This window comes from Malus sylvestris, chromosome 6 (assembly GCF_916048215.2).
Source record: "Malus sylvestris chromosome 6, drMalSylv7.2, whole genome shotgun sequence".
NCBI classification, from domain to species: domain Eukaryota; kingdom Viridiplantae; phylum Streptophyta; class Magnoliopsida; order Rosales; family Rosaceae; genus Malus; species Malus sylvestris.
This window is the reverse complement of record NC_062265.1, coordinates 20,518,897-20,531,331: the sequence shown is the minus strand read 5'-3', so window position 1 is coordinate 20,531,331 and position 12,435 is coordinate 20,518,897. Positions and strand designations below refer to the sequence as shown.

The following is a 12,435-nucleotide window of genomic DNA, read 5'->3' as shown; positions in this document are numbered from 1 at the left end:
TCAAGGGCCGTCGGGGCTTGATCTTGAAAGAGCGATGGACGAAGAACGAAGAACGAAGAGAGCTTTCTTGATTCTTCGGGAACCTGGATGCTTGAGAGCTTCGGAGTTTTTGAGCTTCAGAGCTTCAAGGTGTAATATGAATTGGTTCCTCTCAAATGAATGAAATGGGCTTGTATTTATATAATTTTCCAAGGCCTAATTTTGAATATAATATCCCAGATGAAATAAGTCGTTTCTGCCAGGTGTTGACACGTGTCCTATTTGATGACTTTTCCAACTCATTTCAATTTTCGTTGAGTCACACGCTACGTGTAAAATTTATGTAATACATGAGCGTTGACACTTTGATTTATCGGTCAACATTTATTTACCGAAATTTCGATGTCTACAAATGCCCCCATTTCAAGGCACGTCGTATACATGTGCTTGTCACGTGTAGGAGATGCGTTTTGAAGTCCCTTACTGTAGATGTCGATCCAAGGGCCGTCGAGGCTTGATCTTGAATTGGGTTGGAGATTTCTTCAAGGGCCGTTGAGGCTTGATCTTGAATTGGGCTTGAGATTTCTTCAAGGGCCGTTGAGGCTTGATCTTGAATTGTTGTTTGAAATTTCTTCAAGGGCCATCGAGGCTTGATCTTGAAGGTTGAAATTGGACCACAAGGAGCTTCATGTGGTAGATGATCTTTGGCTTTGGTAGTGGGTGAATCGGCATGTATTTTGTTGCGCTTGTTGACTTTCCACAGCTTTGATCTTGAACTGGGTTGGAGGATTTTCTGGATTCCTCCAATTGTTGATTTTCCACAGCTTATTCTTGAACTAGGTTTTGATTCAAGGGTGGTAGACACTTGATCTTGAATCGGACTTGTGATTTCCTCGATGGCCGTCGAGGCTTGATCTTGAATTTGGTTGGAAACTTCTTCAAGGGCCGTCGAGGCTTGATTCTTAAAGGTTGACTCGAACACATGGCAAGCAGGCACGAGGTGAAGGTGACGACTTGTTGCTTTGTTCAATCTTTCTAATTCACACCTGAGCAGTTTGGTCAACGGTATGATCTTCAAGATTGATGGGCTCTTCTTCCAGTTGGTGACTTGATCTTTAAGGATTTGATTCAAGGGTGGTGAATCGGCACGTACAGCCCACAACGCCTAGTAAGTCGACCCAAGAATTTGAGGGTCAAAACGAGTTCACCGTCCAGAGTGATTGCAACCCTGATGATATGAGATACTTTTGATTTTGAAGAAGTAGCGGATGACTCAGCACGTGCTTTGTTGCACTTGTTTCCACATGCTTCAAGGTATCATTTTCATTTCCTTTAACAGTTTCTCAGGCGGATGCGGCATCTTCTCGAGTTCTTCATCTCAGACTCCTTCTGCTGAGTTGACTGTGCATGCTGCATTCTTCTCTGTTTGTTTCTTCAGGCAGATGTGGCAGCTTCTCGAGTTCCTCAGTTCGGACTCCTTCTGCTGAGTTGACTGTGCAGACCGCATTCTTCTCTGCTTGTTCCTTCTGCACGTTGTCTCCACATGCTGCAAGGTATCATTTTCACTTGCCTTATCTATTCTTCAGGCAGATGTGGTAGCCTCTTTGGAAGTACAACAGCAGTGGGAAACGAGTACTCGAGAGCAGTGCTAGGTAGGCAATCAGGGAAGGGTTCCAAGCAGTCGGTTCCTTACCCGAGTTTGAGTGGAAGTTCCGGCATATTGTTTTCTTTATCCTTGTCTTTGTAGGTAAGAACAAGGACAAAGGAAAGGACAGGGAGAACGCATGATATGAGATACTCTTGCTTTCTACCCTTGTGATATGAGATACTTTTGCTTTGGAGTCATTGGCTTGCAGAGGTATCCCAAGGAATAAGGAACATTGAATGACTCGAGAGGCTTCGTTGGGAAAGCATTTTTGGAGATGAAGAAAGGCTCTGTATGTCTGCCTTGCTATGGAAGGTGAAGGTGGACAGTTATAGGAATTTCTTTAGTACCTGTAGAGGTACTATTCTTTTACTCGTGTCGGTAACCAATGCGTGATTGATCAGTATGGCTTCACGTGCTTTCTTCTTTATCAGAAATCTTCGACAAATTGTCCGTAATTTTCGTCAAGCTGAGTGTGCATGTGATAGGTGTTGACGAGGCTGAAAAAGACTGGCGCCTCTTCGATATCTGGGATCGGCGCTTCGACAAATTGCCCGTGATTTTCGCAAAGCTGAGTTTGCGCGTGACGGGTGCTGACGAGGCTGAAAAAGACTGGCGCCTCTTCGATACCTGGGATTGGCGCTTTAACAAATTGCCCGTGATTTCCGCAAAGCTGAGTTTGCGTGTGACGGGTGCTAACACGTCTGGAAAAGCAAGATGCTTCTCCGATTTCTGAGCTTGCCTCTTCGATTTTTGAATCGGCATTTTCGAACTCTGAGCTCACCTCTTTGATCTCTGAAATCTCGTCGAGTGCTGATTTTTTATAGAGGCATGCAGTTTGTTTCAAAGCACACTTGAATTTTTTGCTTGTAGAAACTCCCTTCTTGCACTTCTAAGATCTTGATTTGTCCGATCTTCTTCTTTCTTTCAACACTTTTGAAAATGTCTGGCCCCTCTGATCGTCGTTTGACTTGACCTTGGTGAAGAGACAATCCCTTCTTCTCCAGACAACATATGGCGCCCATCCTTCATATCCCCTACTGGTCCTCTTACCGTTGGGGATTCAGTGGTGAAGAATGATATGACCGCTGCGGTGGTGGCCCGGAACCTTGTCACTCCCAGAGATAACAGACTACTTTCCAAACGGTCTGATGAGTTGGCTGTTAAGGATTCTCTGGCTCTCAGTGTGCAGTGTGCAGGTTCTGTGTCTAATATGGCCCAACGCCTATTTGCTCGAACCCGTCAAGTTGAATCGTTGGCGGCGGAAGTGATGAGTCTCAAACAGGAGATTAGAGGGCTCAAGCAGGAGAATAAACAGTTGCATAAGCTCGCACATAGCTATGCGACAAACATGAAGAGGAAGATTGACCAGATGCAGGAATCTGATGGTCAGATTTTACTTGATCATCAGCGGTTTGTGGGTTTGTTCCAGCAGCATTTGCCTTCGTCTTCTGGGGCTGTACCGTGTAATAAAGCTCCAAATGATCAACCTTTGGCTCCTCTTCTTCCTGGAGTTTCGCCGAGTGGTGTGGCTTCAAATAGTCAACCTCCGGCGCCTCTCATTTCTGGAGCTCTGCCGAGTGGTGAGGCGGCACCTGATCGTCCTTGAAGATCCCTCTTGTAAATTTGATTTTTTTTTTTAAGTATGTATAATGCAAATTTATGTAAAATTTCTAAAAAAAATAAATAAAAACGGACTTTATTTCTCTCGATGCATCTGTTTTGTTTTGTTTTTGTTTTTGTTTTTTGTTTTTTTTTTTTTTGTAAACATACATATATTATGCACACACACATACATACATATTAATTTTTTCACATGGACTGATCCACCATTCCAAAACCTTTTCCCCCTATACACATACACACACATATATATATATATATATATATATATTTTTTTTTTCTTTCTTTTTCTGCACATGGTGCCAGACGTTTCTTTTTTTCTTTTTCTGCACATGGTGCCAGACGCACCATGAAGCCTTTTATTTTTTTATTTTTTTAATTATTATTATTTTTTCTTTCGTGCTGGATGCACCACATACATATATATACATATATTTTTATATACACACACATATAAACACGCACACAAAGCATCATACCCCTTAAAAAATTCTAATCTATTTTTCTTTGCCTTCGGTGCTGGCAACCACTTGGAAACTTTTTATTTTTTATTATTTTTTATATTTTTTATATTTTTATATTTTTATATTTTATTATTATTATTATTTTATTTTTATTTTTTTTATTTATTATATATATATATATATATATATATATATATATATATATATATATATATATATATATATATAGGGATAGAGGGCTTGCAGAGAGCATCGACGGAGATGGACGGATAAAGGGAGCCGGAGGTGTGGAGTTCGTGGCTGATCATCCTTGCTGGGCAGAAGGAAAGGTCTTGCAGAGGAGGACGAGGACGAGGACGAGTCGGTGATGTGGCTGCTGCTCGTTGCTGAGCTTTGAGTCCAGAAGTGCACTGCCCGTGCTGATGTTGCTGATGCGGTCGGGGAGGAGGAGTTGACAGCAGCTTGATCACTGCGAACGGCTTAAGCGGCGGAGATGGTGACTTGGTCTACTTCAACAGCAAGGAGGAGATGCGGGAGAAGGCGTGTTGATGGTCGAGGCAACCAGCTCGTCACGGACGAGATCACTGGTGGCGATGTGAGGGATACCGATGAGGTAGCAGGGGCTGGTGGATTTCTGCCAGCATAGGCAGGATGGATTTGTTAAGCATGAAGAATCGCACCCCAGGAATTATCTTTATCTAACATTGGGAGCTGGACAGGTGAATAGCCAAACATAACTGGCAAGTTTCCAGGATTCACAGGTTGAGTCCCTGTTCGCTCACCAGTAACAGTAGGCATCGCCTGCATCATCCCATGCATTGGATGTCCTGATGTGGTGGTCGCACCAACTGAGTTAGATTCCTTCGTCGGGAGAGAATAAGGTATGTTCATCATGTTTACTGATTGCAGTGAGAGGGGATTGCCATATGCCATATTCCCAAGCTTATATTCATTTTCTGATGAGATATTAAACCTCTTCTGCCCATTTAGGTTGACAACATTGGAATCAGCAAACCTTCGAACTTCCTTCTGAGCATCAGAAGAATCACCGGATCCAACAAATCGCTTGACGCCCTTAGCATGTTGAGAAATCGGCACTGAGGATGAACCCTCCACTTCAGAATCTGCCATGTCTTCATTTTCAGCAGTTGAGCCATCTTCTGTAACGGAAATGTGTGATGCTCTCGTCTCAGGTCTTCACCTGCCAAAATAACCATGATGCTGTGCTGCTGCTTCCAGGAAGGTCGAGAGTAGACAATCAGTGAGGTGACGGATAGGAAGGTGTCACGGATGCGCTGGGCGAGGAGGAGAATGATGTAGCTGTGTCGCAGTGGACGACGAAAGCAAACAAGAGAAGCTAGCAGATATGGTGCGGCCGTCGCAACTGCTTCGATTCATGGCGTCTGATCTTGCAACCTTTGTGGCAGAGACGGGTTTGAAGAGCTTCGCGATGGTCAACGTAGACTTCGTGTTTGGGTAGAGACCAAGTTCGAAGCAATTGCGATGGTGCCAATCATGACGTTTGAGGATGAGGAAGACGACGTGGCTGTTGGTCATTGGCCAAAGAGGAGTATCATTTGCTCGTCACATTTACATTTTTGTGCAGTCACAGTGCGTCGCCTTTGTTGCAGATACCACATAACTGCAACGTAACAAAAGTATTCACAAGGATTTAAGCTTTAAACGTTCGTCATCTCTACACTGGATCAGACAGCTACACGATCATCACCACTGCTAGCACATCGCGATCAAAACGACGCAGTCGTCTACCATTTTTTCCGAACAGCACTAGCGACTCGTCACGGAGGAAGTAGAGAGAGATTGGGCCTGGGCTGCATTTCTTGTTGGGTGTCTTGAGGAATTCCCTTGTTGCAGATCTTCGCACACATACTGGTCTGATCCATTGCACATGCTTTCATTTGCTGAGATGCCAGCAAATCTTCCAGCTAAGAAAGAGAGGGCGGCAGCAGCACCATTGAAGGACTGCGACAGTGATACAGATCTAAAACTGCTTCTTCTTCTTCTTCAGGTCACCTCTCAAAGAGACTTGTTTGGACTCCGAGAAAATCTTCCTCCTCTGTTTTCTGAGCAAATAAAGAGAGAGAGAGAGAGAGAGAGAGTTGGGCCTCTTCATGGGCCTATTGGGCATGGGATTTGGTGGCTGTGAAATGGAGGAAGCCTGTTTTGTAGCTGGGCCAAGACATACAAATATATATATATATATATATATATGTTTCTTTTGTTTTTTTTTGTTTTTTTTTTTTTTTTTTTTTTTTTAAATACATAAACATATGTATTCATCATTTTTTTTTAATAAAATTGACTTTCTTTAATAAAACATTTATTTATATTTTGATGTGACTGAACTCGAAATTTTGAATATTCAAGCTGCCTACGTACCCCTCTAAAGAAGAGATCAAGTCGTAACGTAGTTCAAATACATACGTATATTTTTTGGTATTTTCTTTTGGTGCCGTTTGCAGTTTCAACTCGTGCAGGCAAGGAGAATTTGGTGTTGCCTTTTATGCTCGTGCAGACCAGGAGTGTTGGTGTTGCCTTTTATGCTCGTGCAGACCAGGAGTGTTGGTGTTGCCTTTTATGCTCGTGCAGACCAGGAGCGTTGGTTCGTGCAGTTTAGGCTCGTGCGAACAAGGAGCTTTGGTTCATGCAGTTTAGGCTCGTGCGAACAAGGAGCATTGGTTCGTCAAGCGATCTGAGAGAGTTGTTCCTCGCAATCTTCATAGCAAGGAGCCTTGACTGAGTAGTTGAAGACTCTTCTGGGAAGATGTCACGCATCGTGATGGGGATGGATGATCTTCGTGTCAAAGTTTCATTATCTCCAACACTTTCACATTGTTCTGGAGGTGAATAGGAGCTGTTTTGCCCCCTTTCCCATTGGTGAGCTTGTGGAGAAGACATATGCTTCTTGTGCAATTTCTTCGGAGTGACATAAGTCCATCCTTCAACTTCACTTGGCTTGACTGGCATGTTTTTGGAGCATGCCCCCAGCGATTGAGGTGAAAATTTTGAGTTGACAGAGCCGAAAGTGACGTCTTCTTCCAGGATTTCGTCTTCTTTGTCTTCTTGGGCCTTCTCTTCAGTGCGGTCCTCTTGGGTTTGTTGCCGTGAAGATTGGCCGGTGTAGATGATGGTGTGCCTCCTTACCTTTAATGGTCCTTTTGTGTCGACTTCCAAAGTTGCTTGGCGCTTCATCTTTGAAGGAATCAAGCTTTGAACATCGTCCTTTCCTGCTAGACCGTCGAGCTTCTCTCCCTTTGGCGTTGTCTTCCTGTTTCTAGAAAGCTTCTTAGTTTCTTCGAGTCTGTCCAAAGCCGACCGTTGCGGAGGAGATCTAGCTGTGCCACTTTGTTTCTTGGGTTTTGATAACCTTTCAAAGACTGATCTTTGCGGTATTGGCGTCTCAAGCCTTTTGAAGATGGAAGTTTGGTCTCGACCACTGATGCGATCAAGTGCTGCAATTCTAGGTTTTGAATAATTCAGCCTTTCGAAGACTGAAGTTCGAGGGGCGGGTTTAGGCTCCTCTTTTGGCCTTGTGGCTTGTGGTCTTGGCTTTCTCGTTTTTTTGTAGGTCACCGATGTCCACCCTTTCTTATCACCAGTAGATGCATCTTGGTTGCTTGCCCCCGGTGATGGTTGTGTAGGAGGTGCCATGTGACTTGAACATTGACGGGAATGGTCATGCATGCTTCGGAGATGCACAGGATCGAGTGATTCAAACACGATAGTAGTAGTGTGTGCCGCAGCCGTGTCTTCGAGGTCAAGCTCGATTTCCCCTTGTTGTGCTAGCTTCAGGATGAGATCTTTCAGTACGAAGCACTTTTCCGTTGGATGACTGATGAAGCGGTGGAATTTACAGTATCTTGGATTGTCGGTACGATTCATCTCTTCCGGCCGTCTGCACTCAGGCAAACTGATCACCTTCTTGTCCAACAGGTCATCCAGCATGGCAACTACATCAGAGTCGGGGAATGGATAAATCTTCTCTTTAAGCTCCTTCAAAGTGCGTCTACGCATCTCTTGATCACGAAAAGCTTCGGTTTGAATCACCTTGCCTCGTGTGGAGATTTTGACGGGAGCTGTGTTGACCGTCATTGCTTCCTTGGTGGGTTTCCATGCAGCCTTTTCCACCTTTGTCCCAAGAACTTTGTCGTTCTTGTAGTCGACGATTGGTTCTTTCTTCCCATGATGGGCGATGCTCAACTCCATGTCATGGGCGCGAGTGGCCAATTCCTCGAAAGTCCGTGGTTTAATGCCTTGAAGGATGTATTGCAAACCCCATTGCATGCCTTGGATGCACATCTCGATTGAAGAGGTTTCCGAGAGCCTGTCTTTACAGTCGAGGCTTAGAGTGCGCCATCTGTTGATGTAGTCAATGACTGGCTCATCCTTCCACTGTTTTGTGCTCGTTAGCTCTAGCATGCTCACAGTGCGACGGGTGCTATAGAAGCGGTTGAGGAATTCCCGCTCCAATTGCTCCCAGCTGTTGATGGACTCAGGCTCTAGGTCCGTGTACCACTCAAAGGCATTTCCTTTCAGCGAGCGCACAAACTGCTTGGCGAGGTAGTCTCCCTCCGTCCCTGCGTTGTTGCAAGTTTCGACGAAATGTGCAACGTGCTGCTTTGGGTTTCCTTTTCCATCAAACTGCATGAACTTTGGTGGTTGATAACCCATTGGCATCCTTAGGGCATCAATCTTCTTGGAATAGGGCTTCGAGTAGAACAAAGAGGTATGTGAGCTCCCTTCGTACTGTGCCTTGATGGTGTTGGTGATCATCTCCTGCAGCTGCTGGATAGAAAGAGATCCCATGAGTGCCGCTGCTTGGTCTGGCTCCGGCTTCCCATCGATTTTCTTCACCGGGGGTTCTTCGTCTCCGCCAGCTCCTCCCTTTAGTGGATCATCCTCTGGGTCGGGTTTATCGCCGTCCTGCGCCTCCAGTCGGTTGACTAGTGCTGCAATTTGCAAGTCTTTTTCTTCCACAGTTCGGGTTAGCCTTGCGATTGCTTCATTCATTTGAGCCAGCTGCTCATCGATTGAAGTTGCTCCAATGGTCATGACTTGCATGGCTGAACTGTCGCTTGAATCGGCATCGGAGAGCATGGATTCGGAGTATTTCCTTGGGCTTTTCCCCCTTGATGCCCTTAGTGAGGCTAAGGTGATCAAAGGCTCGTGCCTTGGGTGCTTTTGTTCCCTTGACAGAGTTGATGCAGAGGTGAAAGAGGCGGCAGAAGTAGCTCTTGCCATGCTTCGAGTCGTGATGCCTAAAGTGACACCTCTTGCGACGAGGGCGCTCTTGTTCTTTGCGCCAGTTGCGGGAACAGTTTGAGCCTTCCTTGAAGCCATTAATTTTGGAAGTGTGCTCGAATTTCTTGAACGGAGAAAGAGATAAGAGGTAGAGATCGTCCCACTGGGCGTGCCAATTTGTGAACACGGAAAATTCCTAAAACGAAAGAGATAAGAACAACGTGCACAAACAAATATTAAGTATTTGATGATTTTGGGTTACAATCTCTCTCAACTTGATCCTCTGATTCGATCTCCGTAAGGTGTTGATTTGTGGGTGTTTTGTTGATCCAAGGGCCGTCGAGGCTTAATCTTGGATGAACAGTTGGAAGTTTCTTCAAAGGGCCGTGGGCTTGATCTTTGAAGGTGGATTTGAGCGGATCTTCAAGGGCTTTTGGGCTTGATCTTGAAGAAACAGTGATGAACAGATCTTCAAGTGCTTTTGGGCTTAATCTTGAAGAACGGTTGGATGTGTGGATTTTGTCGACGTTTGTTGATCCAAAGGGCCGTTGGGGCTTGATCTTGGAAGAACGATGAACGAAGAACACTTTCTTCAAGGGCCGTCGGGGCTTGATCTTGAAGGTGGATGATTGTTGATCCAAAGGGCCGTTGGGGCTTGATCTTGGATGAACGGATGATGAACGATGGTGCTTTCTTCAAGGGCCGTCGGGGCTTGATCTTGAAAGAGCGATGGACGAAGAACGAAGAACGAAGAGAGCTTTCTTGATTCTTCGGGAACTTGGATGCTTGAGAGCTTCGGAGTTTCAGAGCTTCAGAGCTTCAAGGTGTAATATGAATTGGTTCCTCTCAAATGAATGAAATGGGCTTGTATTTATATAATTTTCCAAGGCCTAATTTTGAATATAATATCCCAGATGAAATAAGTCGTTTCTGCCAGGTGTTGACACGTGTCCTATTTGATGACTTTTCCAACTCATTTCAATTTTCGTTGAGTCACACGCTACGTGTAAAATTTATGTAATACATGAGCGTTGACACTTTGATTTATCGGTCAACATTTATTTACCGAAATTTCGATGTCTACAGATATATTGGAGGAATTTAATGAGTTCTAGTTATATCATTGATGTTTCCAAATATTGTTTAGTCTTTACCCCCTTTCATTTTTTCCTTGCACTGAACCTTCGTTGACAAGTTTCCGTTTCTTTCTATATTTTTCTATATATTTTTTGTGTCTGGAGGTTGTGATATTATCTGATTCGGTTTTGCTTAGCATGTGAGATGGTTCCTTGTCAGTAATATTTGGTTTTAAGATTTCCCAAATCAAATATGGTTAAAATTCATATAATTTTAAGCAGAGAATGGCCTTGTTCTGTGTGATATAGCTGTTTCACATATGTTTAAACATTTATCATACCATTATTTGTGTTCTCTTTAATGTTTTCTTTTTATTTATTAGGTCTTAATCTACAAAAGTATTCCTCAGCATGCTGATTGGCTTGCTTTTTCTGATACCGAAGTGTCGATTCTATAATATGCTTGCCAGCTTCTGACTGTTTATCTGCAAACGTGGGGATTTTAAACGCAGACACTGTTCACAGGAATTTTGAAAAAATTTAGCGATGAAAATATTGTTTTAGTTTCCTGTGTTGTAATTTGACCTTTTAATTTGTCAACGGTTTTGTTCTCTAGCTCTATTCTTTGTCTGATAATATCAAACCTAGTGTGTTCAAATAGTACCTTTAGTATTGCTTGGTAAAGGATGCGTTACAAGGCGTCAAAAAGGAAGATAAACACTCGAGGAGGTAAGTATCTCAAGGGAAACAATAAGGTCACTTTTCACCAACTTTATCTTACAAGTTTGAAATTTGAAGCGTTGATGTAAGGGAATTGGTTGAAGGGGAAAGGGCGATGCTGGAGGCACTGCAGTTGCAGCATTTCAGGTAGATTTTTCCATCCTGTTGTTTCTGCATTTTTATTTTTCACTTTCTTTTTTTTTGGACGTACCGCTGACCGACTAAGAGGCATCAGGTCTTTTCTGCTTCTTCCCTGCTAATTTTTGCTCGTGTACAAGTGTAACAGTATCAGCTTGTTGCGGTTCTGCGGCACAAATCAAAGGTTGTGAGGCATGAGGTATGCCATCATTTTTGCTTCAGAACAACGTTCCTATGCAGATTTCGTTTTTCTCCATGCTTCTGGCTATCTAGAACATGTATAAGGAGGCCACATCGGTTAATTCCAAAGATTTTGGTTTAAGAATATGTGCTAGAAACTGCCATATTCAGAATTCTAGTTTTCGATTTTTATCAGAATTCGAGCTTTGTTGATTCAAGTGTCAACATATTGTTTTATTTTGTTTGCTCAAAATATACCCCGAAGGCAAATTTCTGGCTCCGTCCTTGATTATGACTTTGACTCCCAATGATATTTTTTTTTGGTTATTTATTTGAGCTATTCAAATTCTTTCTTGTTATTTTTTCATAAGACAAGGAAAAAGAATGCCGATTGCCTTGCTCTCGTTCTGTGCATCTCCCGCTATGAGGAAGGTGATACACTCGGTGGTCAATTGAGATAGTACAAAATAACAGCATTTTCGAACTCAAAGAAACGATATCTTAGTCTGTAAGTTGAGATGAGTAACCTTTCGAATTCAAAATATTATAGTCTTGATCATGGAGAGAAAGCTCTATTATTGGAGTTTACAAGCTCTCGGTTTTAAGAGAGTAAGCAGACGTTGAATATTGCATGTGGCTAAGTACAAGACCCATTATATTTTTATGGGTAATGTTAGGAAGATTAAAATTTTAAATCAAATAATGTGTCATTAAATATGTTAATCAACGTTTAAGTAATAATTTAATCGTTAACAACCACATTATTTGCTTTGCATATTTAGTATAAAATATTTGATGAGGAATGTGAAATGCACTTCAGAGATCTTTCGATAAAATTTCCAAGATTTCTCTCTCTCCATGTGCAAGACTAGAATATTCGAAGTTCGAAAGTGCTGCTATTTACAATTCTTTTTTTAATATTCTGTAGCATATAATGATACAAAATGAATGACTGAAATTGAAATAGGAAATTCGAAACAGTTGTGAGAATCATATGAATGACTGAAACTGAAATAAGAAATTCTAAACCGTTGTGAAAATCACATATAACCGCTAAAACACCTATAGCATTAAAGCTACTCATTTTTTATTTTATTTTTATTTTTATTTTTTTAAAATCAGAAACACAATTGAAACTCTAGATTTTCTTTAGGACCTGAGCCCAAAGAGAATTCAGATCATGGATTAACCTCGAACATTGCTTGGCAAGAAGAGTAAGATTAAAACCTTTTAAATTTCTGAATCCCATTCCACCCTCACTTTTTGAATAGCCCATAGCTTCCTAACTAAACCAATGAATTCTTCTTTCATTTTCTCTCTGTCCCTACCAAAGTCTAGCAAGAGCAGC

General features: G+C 42.6%; 1 long non-coding RNA gene across 1 annotated transcript; it reads left to right on the top strand.

Moving 5' to 3' along the window:
• Window positions 1–10,698: 10,698 nt before the first annotated feature.
• On the top strand, window positions 10,699–11,285 carry LOC126625386 (uncharacterized). Its single transcript, XR_007624420.1, has 2 exons — window positions 10,699–10,916; window positions 11,056–11,285. It is a non-coding gene; the product is annotated as an uncharacterized LOC126625386 (long non-coding RNA).
• Window positions 11,286–12,435: the final 1,150 nt, after the last annotated feature.